Source organism: Euphorbia lathyris, chromosome 6 (assembly GCF_963576675.1).
Source record: "Euphorbia lathyris chromosome 6, ddEupLath1.1, whole genome shotgun sequence".
NCBI lineage: Eukaryota > Viridiplantae > Streptophyta > Magnoliopsida > Malpighiales > Euphorbiaceae > Euphorbia > Euphorbia lathyris.
The window spans coordinates 60,436,329-60,448,311 of record NC_088915.1 but is presented as its reverse complement, the minus strand read 5'-3'; the positions used below and the strand labels follow the sequence as shown (position 1 = coordinate 60,448,311).

At 39.8% G+C, this 11,983-nt stretch overlaps 1 long non-coding RNA gene across 1 annotated transcript; it reads right to left on the bottom strand.

The window, feature by feature from the left end:
- Positions 1-10,843: 10,843 nt before the first annotated feature.
- Positions 10,844-11,751, bottom strand: LOC136233914 (uncharacterized). The gene is made up of 3 exons (XR_010690986.1): positions 11,375-11,751; positions 11,196-11,249; positions 10,844-11,064 (listed from the first exon to the last, which is right to left on the bottom strand). It is a non-coding gene; the product is annotated as an uncharacterized lncRNA (long non-coding RNA).
- Between the last annotated feature and the right edge of the window lie 232 nt (positions 11,752-11,983).

The window sequence follows — 11,983 nt, the reverse complement described above, 5'->3', positions numbered from 1 at the left end:
CCGTCCAACCCTTCATCCATCGGCTCACCCTCCTGTTCCTCGCCAAGGAAGGACACATATAGACCATTTTCTATATTGCCTTTTTCATCGGAGTCCAGCAACTCCTCTTCATTTTCCTCGAAGGATTTCATCACTACACTTTCTTTCAGACCGAATCCGATCATGCTCACCCTATGATTAGGCAATGGATTACGCCTAGTGGAAGGGTTTGCTGATGAAGGATCAGCTATCTTTTTCTCCTCAATCAAATCTTGGATCTCGTGCTTCAACCTCTCACAGTTCTCAATAGTATGCCCATAACTGCTGTGGAATTCGCAGTATCCCCTAGCTTGTATCTACGGAGAAGATGGAGCTTTGTTATAAGGAGTAAGAGCTTTCAGCAACCCCTTTTTCTGCAATCGTTCGAAAACTTTTGCGTAGGTCTGATCAAATTTGGCGAACTGCCTCTTTTCGATAGCATTAAGATCAAGCACTTTCACTGTTGCAGATTCTGCACTCGTACTTGGCCCTCCGGCACTATATCCAAACTTCGTCCACTTGGTATACGCCTTTTTCGGTTCTCCATCCCCCTCAACTGTCAAGGCGCAGCTATACATTTGGTTGAAATCGGTAAAAGGCATGTACCGCAGCTCATTCTTAATATACGGCAATGTGTTACCGACTACCATTCGGATCTGATCCTGCTCAAGCGGCTTCTGCTTCATAACCGCGGCCTTGGCCCTCCATCTTCTTACAAAATCAGAAAAAGATTCCCCAGTCTGCTGCTTAGTGCTCTCAAGCTCCTTCAAGGTGACCTCAAGCATGGTGTTGAAGCTATACTGAGCGATGAATGACTTCGCTAACTCTTTCCAATCTCTCTTCATCACCATTGGCAGCGCATGAAACCATGTGAGGGCAGCCCCCTCTAGATAAGTGTTAAACAGCCCCAGGACTTGATCCTCAGTTAGGATCGTGTGCTTCATTACTACGACATACTGATTCATGTGAGCCGTGGGATCCCCGGTTCCATCGAACTTCTTCATGTCCGGGAGCCGGAATTTCAAGGGCAAAGCCGTTGCCGACAAGCAATTCTTCAAATTATAAAAGTCTTGACTCCCGAAACTTCCCCCACGCAGATCCTGCACTTCCTGAGTGATGTGCTGCTTCCACTCCTCTTCCTTAGCCTTCTCTTTCTCAAGCTGTTTCTGGATATAATCCTGATAGTCATCCTCGTTCCCGAAGCGGGGACCAGTGTTCACCTCATTCTCAGCGCGCTTACTACCACTCTTGTTATCCTTCAACGCCAACTCAGCTAGCTGGGCCAAAATTGCGGCCAGCTGATCATTGATATTGTTCACAGAGTTTTCCAATTCGGCCACCTTTTCGTCGGTCGCAGACATACTGACAGAAGACTGAGTATACTCGGACGAAGATGATTCAGAAGCCACAACTGCCGATTCGGAACTGTCTATCTGTAGCTGATCAAACTGCCTGACTAACCGGTTACTCTCGCGAAACCACAACCGCTTAATGATGAAGTCTGCGCGAACGGTCATCCATTAGAATGTATGCATGATTTTATATGCATGATTTGTGGTGTGTGCGTTTATTTATTTACGGATATATAAGATAAGAAGAATAAACGTTAGTCTAATTACACGTATCACAACATCTCTCTTCCACCCTTATTCCTCCACACACTCGATGGTCCAAGTCTCTTTCCTAGGATTTTGGTTTGGGGCTCACATTGCGGTCCAGGGGACGCGTGATGCCGTCGATTATTGCAGAAAAGTAAATCATTCATCAGACAATACAATTCGTTTTGACGAATCAGCGTTTGGTGACTAAGATATCGACTAAGTTGGATTGTCTTTTCGGAATAACTCGTCTTTTGTCATTTTGCGAGACGCATTAGTTCGGGTTTTGACTCCCTTCGAATGCATCTCGGATTTTAGACGTGGTACGAGTTATTCTTTCAGTTCAACCGTTCGTTATTGACAATGACTCGTTCCCTTTTATTCGCGTGGGTTCGTGTCTCGATTTTTGGATTACGACGGGATCTTTTGGATCTATCGAGAGACGTAACCATGTGTTTATTTAGTGATGAAAGCACTTTTAAGGAACGGACTCATCGCGTAACAGGTTTGTTTTTAGCGTTAAGAATCCGTTTGCTCGTTTTTTTTGCTACGTGAAAAGACGGCGAGTCTTATTCGAGCGTACGATAATCTTTCGGCTAATAACAACTCTTTATTTCTTCCAATTTACGGGATATATCACCCTCGCGTGGTTATAGAAAATCAACGTTTCGTTTAATCGCATGCTTATTCGAAGCAGGGATATTACCGTTCTTTTTCAGTTAGGCACGAGTTTAAGCAAACGTGCATATCGGGCCATATTTCTTGTAGTTTTGGTAACGGTCGAAATGATCGAGTCGTTAGTCAAACCCACAGTCTCGTCCATATGGCGCAATTATGTGGTTTAGCTTAATTCGGCTTTGTGATTTTAAACGGCATACATACCGGCTCGAGGCACGTATTTAACGGCATTGGTTTATTTTCTTTAACTACCCTCGGGATGGATATACATCGTAGATACAGAATGACTTTGGTCGTTTTGTTTATCTTTGCTTTTCTTTTATTTTCTTAGTCACCTTTGCGGACACGTCCATTTCTCTCAAGAACGACACAAGGCATAACGTAAGAGTTCGTCTTTTATTCGGAAGGGACGGGCCATGTTTGTGAAACTCTTTACGTTACAACGGGGTCATTCGAAACAGAAATGTTCTTTGTTTTCATTTCGTCATAATCTCGTTTCATCCCAATGTATTTAAAGAATGTGAATAACGGCTACTGTTAATATAGTCTTTTGAATCGAGATATAACTATCCTTAATACCAAACCAATTCATACTAATACGTGCTTACGTCATAGCGCATTTCCTGAACATGTGCCTTCTTCGGGACACGGAAAGGGACCAGGCGGGTCGCACAAGTTCATTTATACGAGATGACTAAGTCGTCTTTGGTTCGAATCGTTTCGATGTTTTGGGGTAGTTTGTACATCGGTTTAAGAGTATATATTAACGTATCGTTTCATTTTCTTTACATATTTTAGGATTAGACACGTATCATGGCAATTTGAAAACACGAACTGATTCATTCATCACATCAAAAATGGTAACGGGTAATCCTATGGCAACTTCTAAGGCTACTATATGCTGACACGGCTGATCGCGGGACCTCACAGGACCGCACAAATTCGCCCCTAACGAATGGATGGAGACCCTTTGGCGCCTTACTGTAAGGGGGAACTTACACTAGCCTCTTTCGAGGGACGAATGGACTCTCGCTAGTGGTTTCGCGGAAATTACCCAAAAGGTTTGCAATAATGCTTATGAATGCATACGAAAAGAAATAATACGATCCGTCCCCGTTAAGGGCTTAATACACGCCTTCCGGAATCAAATTTCTCGCTTCCCCAGCAGAGTCGCCACTTGTTAGACGAGGTGCCGTGGCCTAATCTCCCGGGCGGACCGGGGGGTGGACACCTCATGGCGACGTAAGCGGTGATTGGCGCCGAAAGCAACCAATCGTGGAATCAAGCTGCTCGGCAGGACCGGAGCTCGGAGTATGGAAGAGTCGCCACCCACGAATGGGAAAATGAACACCAATCCCTTGCGGGAGACCGGTGAGGGTTCGGGAAACTTAGGTACGAGCCGAGAAGGCTAGCTCCTTTCCGGAGAAAGGCTACTAGGCACCCCGACATCGCCCGGATATGAACCACCGGCCTCCTACTCATCGTGTTAGGTGATAACGGACTAATCGCATATCTCTTTAAGTTTAAAATTCATTTCAAACCTTTTCTTTCTCGTTTTGAAAACCGTTTTGAGCATATATTATTGAAAGCCATTTTGGTAAAGAATCACCCATTTACATCAGTTCAAAATACATAGGAGAGAGAGGGGGGAGAAGAAAGAATTGATTTGTTTACAATGTGGTTTATGCTTCGTATTACACACTAACTCTAAACAAAACTCACTTCCCAAAAACGAGTTTATTTACATGGTTCGTACCTTAATCGCCGTTGGAACGATTTAGGTACGTTTTAAAACCCCGTTTAATGACGTTCACTCGAATCGCCGTTGGAACGACTCGAGCGTTTGAAAATGTTGAGATAAAAGTTTTAACAAGAAAACGTGATTAAGCATACAAGTCAATTTATTTTGTACAAATCATTTAAGAAAACGATTCAAAACTTTATTATTTACGATGAAAATGATTTTAATTACAAGGTTCGCCTAATCCGTCGTTGGAACGGATTGAGGTTTCAAAACGTGATGTTTTGGAAATGGTTTAAAAATGACAAGAAAACGTTATTCACACTTTAGGAACACCTAGAAAAGCTTTAATTTAAACCAACAAATGAAACTCTCTTTTTGTGATTTATTTTCCCTTTTTCACTCAATTAACCCTTACTTGAATATAATTGCAACAAATAACAAATTAAACCCAAAATTCACCCCACTAAATATATTTTAAAATAGATACATTTTAGATAAAAATGGTATTTACACCTATAGATTAAAAATAAGGTAAAACCTAATATACACTATAGTTATGGGTATGTACCAACAAAAAGGAAAATAATACTAAGAATAGTATGCTTATTATCCTAAAAACTTAAAAAAATAATGCATAATGTTTATAAATGAGAAAATAGCATTTGACCCAAAAATAGTTTCTACATAAGAAAATAACCTTTAACCCCAAAATAACTATTATAATAAATATATAGGAAATAACTCTCCCAAATATACATTTAAGCATCAAAATAATACCTATTTATCCTCAAAACATCTACTAATTAATTACCCAAAATACCCAAGTAAATAACCTTCTAAAATAATACCCAATATAATTTAAATGAATTAAAAAGAAAATATATACATATAGTTTTATTAAATCAAATTGATGTAAGAAAGGATCTAAACACATTAAATAAACATATGTACAAAGTATTCAAAAATAGCTTGAAAGTATATATTACACAAATATACATATATATATAAAAGACCAAAAGCCTAAAAGTTGAGAAGGAGGGACCAAAACAGCATTTTTTACATTTCAGCAGATTTACCGACGGAAAATCCGTAGGTAAACAGCAATCAGTGACAGAAAAAGAAGAATTACAGAAACAGTCCACAACTTTCCATATTTGTTCAAAGGCTTAAAATTAGATCTACTCTATCATTTTGGAACTCCAAACTACCAAAAACGGATCATAGTCTATAACGGAGATTCCTAAAACGACGTTTTTATTTTTAAACGTTATTTGAAAATATTTTTAAAACTTATAATTACAACGTTTTTAACACCCGAACTACCTTTGAATCGGATCCTAGTTCGTATTGGGATATCAAAACGAGGTTTTTATTTTCAAAACAAAACCGAATTTTTATTTAACACGGGATAAAAATAAATAAATACGGGAAATTAAATAAAACGTGACAAATAAATAAATAACTACATAAATAGAATTATAACATAAAAATAAATAAAGGAAATAAAACAAATGAAATAAATAAAACGAGTCTAGTCCTCGGATAATACCTCAAGTTCGGTATTGACGATTGAAGTCGGTTGATTCCACAAATCGTGCTTTTCCGATGTTTTTGGTGTTTTTCGTAAAATTTTAACTTTTGGGAAATTCGGACTTTTTGAGAAAAAAATATTTTTCTAAAAAAAATCACTTTCTCTCTCTAAAAATGTCTAGAGTGAGAAAGTCTCCAAAAAATCATCCCTCCTCAAATGCATGGGGATCCGTGCCTTATATAGGCAACGGATCCCCGGTAACTTTGGGCGACGCCCGAAGAAAATTGGGCGTCGCCCAAAGCCGGTTGGGCGAACGCCTAACTTTCATTGGGCGGACGCCCAGCATGGTTGGGCGTACGCCCAACTTCAGTTGGGCGCGCGCGCCCAACTGACATTGGGCGTTCGCCCAACGTCGCTGGGCGCTCGCCCAGCGGCCATTCGGCGTGCGCCACGCGCTGTCGGGCGCGCGCGCCCCACGGTCGTCGAGCGTGCGCCCCACGCTGCCGGGCGTGCGCGCCCAATGGACGTCGAGCGTGCGCCCCACACCACTGGACGTGCGTCCAACTGTCGTCGGACACGCGTCGGCTGCCGCTAGGCGCTCGCACCACGTCGCTGAGCACTCGCGAGCCGCCCACTTGACGACCGCGACTCACATTAACTTTTCTTTTCTTATTATATATTTTTGTTTTAAAACTTCCGGAATCAACCGCTTCGATCGTCTTTTTTACAGGTTTTCGTCACAGGTCCTCCGACTCGGTGTCTACAACGGCCGAGAGATGTAAGACAGCTTTAGTCAGAGCCTGACTAGAACCGTTTTACTTGTGAGTTGGTAATTAACACTTAAGGTTAGCTTCCAACTCAGCACTCTGATTACTCAGTGTCAGCTTATACAATTTATATCTTGAGTAATTTAAGCAAACAGCACATACATATATATTGAGAGAAAGGGTTAGAAATTACTCAGCAAGATTTATCCTGGTTCGGCCTCACCGCCTACGTCCAGTCCATAGAGTCCTTCCGGGCTTTTTCAATCCAATACTGAACTCTTTAAAGGTAGAGCACAAACCGTTTACAAGGCAGTTGAATATGCAAGAGTACCTTCCTCTATTCGTCTACTCAACTCCTACTGAGCGCTATAACCGAACACTCAGATTTTTCTCTACCGCTGAGTACTAAAACCGAGTACTCAGCACCACTCTCTCAATCTTTTACAATTGATACAAATCTGTTCTTTCTAGATGAAGAACACTTTAGATGAAAACAAATTCAATCTAGCTTTTACACAAAGATAGAAATTTGGTGTAAGATCTTTTTCTTGTTTGAATGTGCTTTGTATGTATGCTCTTTTTCTCTTGTATTTTCGGCAAAGGATCCAAGTGAAGCACTTGTCCTTTTATAGTTGATTCTGAAGCTCTAATCATTTGAATCTGGAAGTATCCGTTGGATTCAAACGGCTCTCTTGCGTCACACGCTTGGTCAGCATTCAGAATGCGCAGGCCAATCCTGTCGTCTGAAATTAGCAGGCGCCAGGCTTGTCTTCTTCCTACAGGTTCGTCTTCTAGTGCCAGTTTCGTCTCTTAGCCAAATGCCAGTTGACCCATGCCTCTCGAAATTGACTCTGTGCGTAATTCCAAAACTTCTGTTATTGATGCAGACAGTTGTCGGATCTTGTCTTTTAGCAAACAGATCATGCGCGCTGTCCTGAAGAACACTCAGCTTGACTTTAATAGCCGTTGTCTTTGAGCTTAGTTTCTGACGACACAGACTTGCATTCTACTCAGCTTCCGTGGTCAGCTTCGCCTGCATGCTTTAGTTTAGAGGAAGACTTCTCTTCTTTGATACTGAGTTGTGTTCTACTCAGCTTCCTTGGCCAGCTTCGTCTTTAATCATTTGTTCTGAAGAAGACATTTCTTCTATTATACTGAGTTCTTTTCCACTCAGCTTCTGTGCCTTATGCTGACTTCATTCTGTTGTACTTTTTATTTTCTGCTCACTTATAATTATACTCAACATTGAACAAACACATTAGTATAATTATACTCAACACTGACTTCTTATTGTGAAGCAATGTCTCGCGAGGGGGAGATTGAGGTTGGTGCCACTGGTGAATGTCGACGTTGGCCCTAGTTGGGAGGATGAACATGAGGTTTCCGTGACTCGAATCCGTGAGATAGGGCAATCGATTATCACTTTGGACCTTGACAAGTCGTGGACGATCAGGAATGGTTCTAGTGGGCTCAAGGAGGGAATGGGAGCTCTTGGGCGTACGGTGCGGACAACACGTGTTGGGTACCGTCGTTGTTCTATGATAGATTTGGGGTCCAACTCTTTGAAAGAAGGGGAGTATGATGAGGACATCTCCAGTTCAAGTGGGCAGGGGCTGAGTCACGCAGAGCGTGGCTCAGAACACGCGGAGCGTGGACTTAGAGTTCGTGAAGGAGGAAGAAATCTAGCCAAATGGAACCAGGATCAAGACCCCAACCACACGGAGCGTGGAAAGGCTGACCTGAGTGAAGAGGGAAGACCAGCTTGGGGCGAAGGAAGCCAGGAGGTCGATAACGCGGAGCATCGAATTCCACGCGGGGCGCCAACATGAACACACGGAGCGTAGGACATTTTAAGATGACTTCCTGTCCAAGTTCTTGAGAAAGGGGACAAGAGCTGCAACCTCTTTATTTACTGCTTTGCCACTATGTCTTATTTACAATACTGCCACCTCTTTGTTTTGTTCCCTAATTACCCCTAGGGCTCCTACTTCTAATTGAACCCTAGTCTATCCTTTTGGTCTTTTGTCCTTTATTAGAGGTAGGTATAAAAACCTCTTATTTTGTATTGAAACACAACTTTGATAATATTAAACATTCAGCTTCCTTTGAGAGCTTGGATTTATCCAATTTGGAATTACTTATCCTTCAAGTTCTAGCTTGAGAAGTTTGTAATCTTTTCGGTTTACGATTAAAACCGTCATATCGACTTAATCAGGTGGGCCCTGAACTTATATAAGTTGGGTACTACTTTATAATGAAAGGAAACTTCAAGAATTAGCTTTATAAACACATCATTTTATAGATATATATTTCAATTATTATTTACTTTACTCCATTTTCTTTTCTGAAAAAGGATTATTTCCGTTATCATCGTCCCTCTTCATTATACAATAATAATATATATTTTTCAGCTTCCTATTAAATATTAATAATTGACTAACATTTGGATATGCATCACTGCTTTTATGATTTTTATAGAAATGGAACTCTGATCAGAAATAGAGTGTAATTCAGTATTATCAGATTAAAAACATATTCATTCAATAAAATTATATTTATATTTCATATTTAAACCCGCAAAAATCAAATTACATAATGAAAAATAATATACTTCAATTATTATTTAGTTCTTGACCAATAAAAAAAATGGGATTGATAACTGACCTATTGTTGCGGATCGGTTCAGGACGTATTAGTTTTAATCGTAAACTAATAAAGATATTCTTCTCTAGCTAAACTAGAATGAGTGAATTCCGGATTTTACGGCTTAAATCTGTAGGAAATCAAAGATTCTTCATTGTTAAAGATTAGAAACCTTAACAAAGCTTCAATGAAAAGATGATAATTTGATTTGATAAAAGTTGAATATCCTTACAATAATAGGAGCTTATATAGCTCAACAAAATAAAAGGTAAAAGATTAAAAAGCCTAATTATTGTTACTAATAAACAAGAGTGCTAAGGGGTAGAATGTGAAGCGAATGCCAGAATGACATTTAGGCAATTAAAAGAAGAGTACAAATAATAGGGTTAAAATGACACAATGGTAATTAAGGGGTGCAAGTAATTGTGGCAGCCTTAGTCTCATTGTCCCATAACCTTGGGTGCCTTTTCTTTTTGGTCTGAAAAGCTAATTCATTGTCGCTAAAGATCAATATTTTGTCGCTGAAAATCAACATTCGACCGTCGAAAAGAATCGCAACGTCGCCAAAGATGAAGCATGCCGCAGAGAGCTCAGAACTTGGCCATTTTGGGCAGGAGCAGCCCCACACGCCGTGGCACTTAAGTTGCACGTCGTGTGGGTCAGTTTCTAACTCTATGAGTATATTTTTTCGTGCCAACTCCTCTTGCAACTCCCCCGGATTAGATCATACTCCACACGACGTGTGGAATGATCGGCACGCCGTGTTGGGCTGTTTTCCCCTTTTCTCGTTTGATCTCTGGTGCTTCGTTCCTCCTCCGATTTCCCTCGTCCGAACTCGATCCTTGAAGGAGATGCTCTGCATCACCTATACACAAAAATAGTGATGTTTACACCCTAATTAACTTATATAAAAACCAACCACTTTCCTCTCACCGACTAGACTTAAAACAGAGCATGCATATGGAAAAGATAAAGGATACAATAATCACTACAAGAAACTAGACTATTTATGACAATAATTGTTGTCACATAATCGTGAAAAGTTGTCACATAAACGTTTATGTGACAATAAGTGGTTGTCACAGGGGTCGTCACGAGAAACTCCGTTACTAAAAGTTTTTGATAAATGTGATAATAAAATGTTGTCACAAATTTATTATTTCTTGTGATAATAAATATTTTGTCACATTAATGTTAATTGTTACAACTTTTGTTGTAAGTAAAAATTAAAATGTTGTTACAAAAATAGTACGTTGTCACCTATTATCTTTTCATTTAAACTAAAATCACATTACAACTTTAGTTAGTTATCACGGAAAAAAATTATTTGCGACAATTATTATTGTCACAAGGGGTAAATTTAGGGGGTGTTTGGTAGCTGCTTTTCGACCTCCTGTTTGCCTTTTCACTTTGAAAAGGAGAGTTTAAGGTGTTTGGTTAGACACCTCCTGTTTGCCTTTTGTAGCCGAAAAGTAGCTTTTTATAAAAGCAGGGAATCCCTGCTTTTTGGAACAACAGCTTTTTTAAACAGCAAACAGCAAACTGTAACAGGAAACAGCAACAGCAAACAGCAAGTAAAACATAATAATACATTTTCATTGTAACAATTTGAATATTAGTTGCACTTTCTTTTATGTTATAACAATATAAATATTTAAAACTTTTAGTTATTACAATATCTAGTTGTCACCAACAAATTTCGATGAAAATATAGTTTGGTAAAATAAGATAATATATTTAAATAATATATTATTATATTCATTGAATTGTAAATTATATATAAAAAATAAAATATTTTATTGATTAATTTTGAATAGTACAACAATCGAAACAAAATTATTAATTTACAACTGCTATTAAGCACAAACCTATCTCATTGAGTGTCCTAAAAGCCTATTCAAAAGAAACCAACCCCATTAATGTAGTTAAAATCCTTCAAGCACGATAAGGCTCCTTAATTTCAGCAACAATGACCCTCAACACGATAACGTAGAGTGTTGTTCCATCCACTTGTAATTCTTTGAAGAAGCAAATGTCCTTCCTCGTGTGTTTAGAAATTAAGCTAAGGATTTATTAGTATCTAATCTGCACAATATACCCAAACAGTTCAATTCAATGCACACATAGATGTAAAAACACAAAAATAACAGACCAATATTTTGGGAAAATAAAGCAGTGAGATATAGCAGAAACTGGTGATGCATAAGAATAATTACTTGCGTTCATATAATAAGATCGTTATTGGCGATTGCTAATTTTCTCAGCCTTTTCTGTATACAACCAGAAAATCAAAAGAAAAGTTTAATTGCAAAACCTGCGATATTAATATCACTGTTTTACCGAATACCCAACCTAAAAGAATGAAAGAGTTCACCTTGGTAGATTAAACACTTACTGGAAGATAGAACGTCTCCGATGAGTTCGGCCTTTTCCGGTGGAGAAGGTACAAGACTGTGAATGCGTTGCCCCGTGAGAAAGGAAAGGATCAGATGCGGTTCACTGCCGCGTGACAGAAGGTAGGCCTGCATATGTGGTTGCCGGAGGCACTACGTCTTTTACTGGAAGTGCGACTTAGATCATGATTGAATGTTTTGTTTAGTTATGGCATACTAAGATGAGGGTTAGTGGGGAGTTATAGAACAAGTATAAACAAAACTGTTTTTTTTGAAGAAAGCTGACCTAATGAGCGCCGCAAGCAGTGGAGGATCCGTGGAATCAAAGGGGCCGGGATCGCCGGCGGGAAGAAGTGCGAAGAAAGTGAAAGGCAATGATGGTCAATCCGATGGGTCCATCTCCCATCCGGGCTCTGGGCTACAGTCCCCGGCAAAGCGGAAAGTGTCTTATTCGAAGACCCTAACAGGTGAGACTATGGAGGCTGTCCAAGAGGATGTCTCTATGAATGTGGAATCAGACTCTGAGGGTGGCTGGTTCGATGAATTTGGGGCCGATTCCGATTCTGATGGGGAGGAAGAAGATGATCCGAGATGCCCCGCGGTGAAAATTT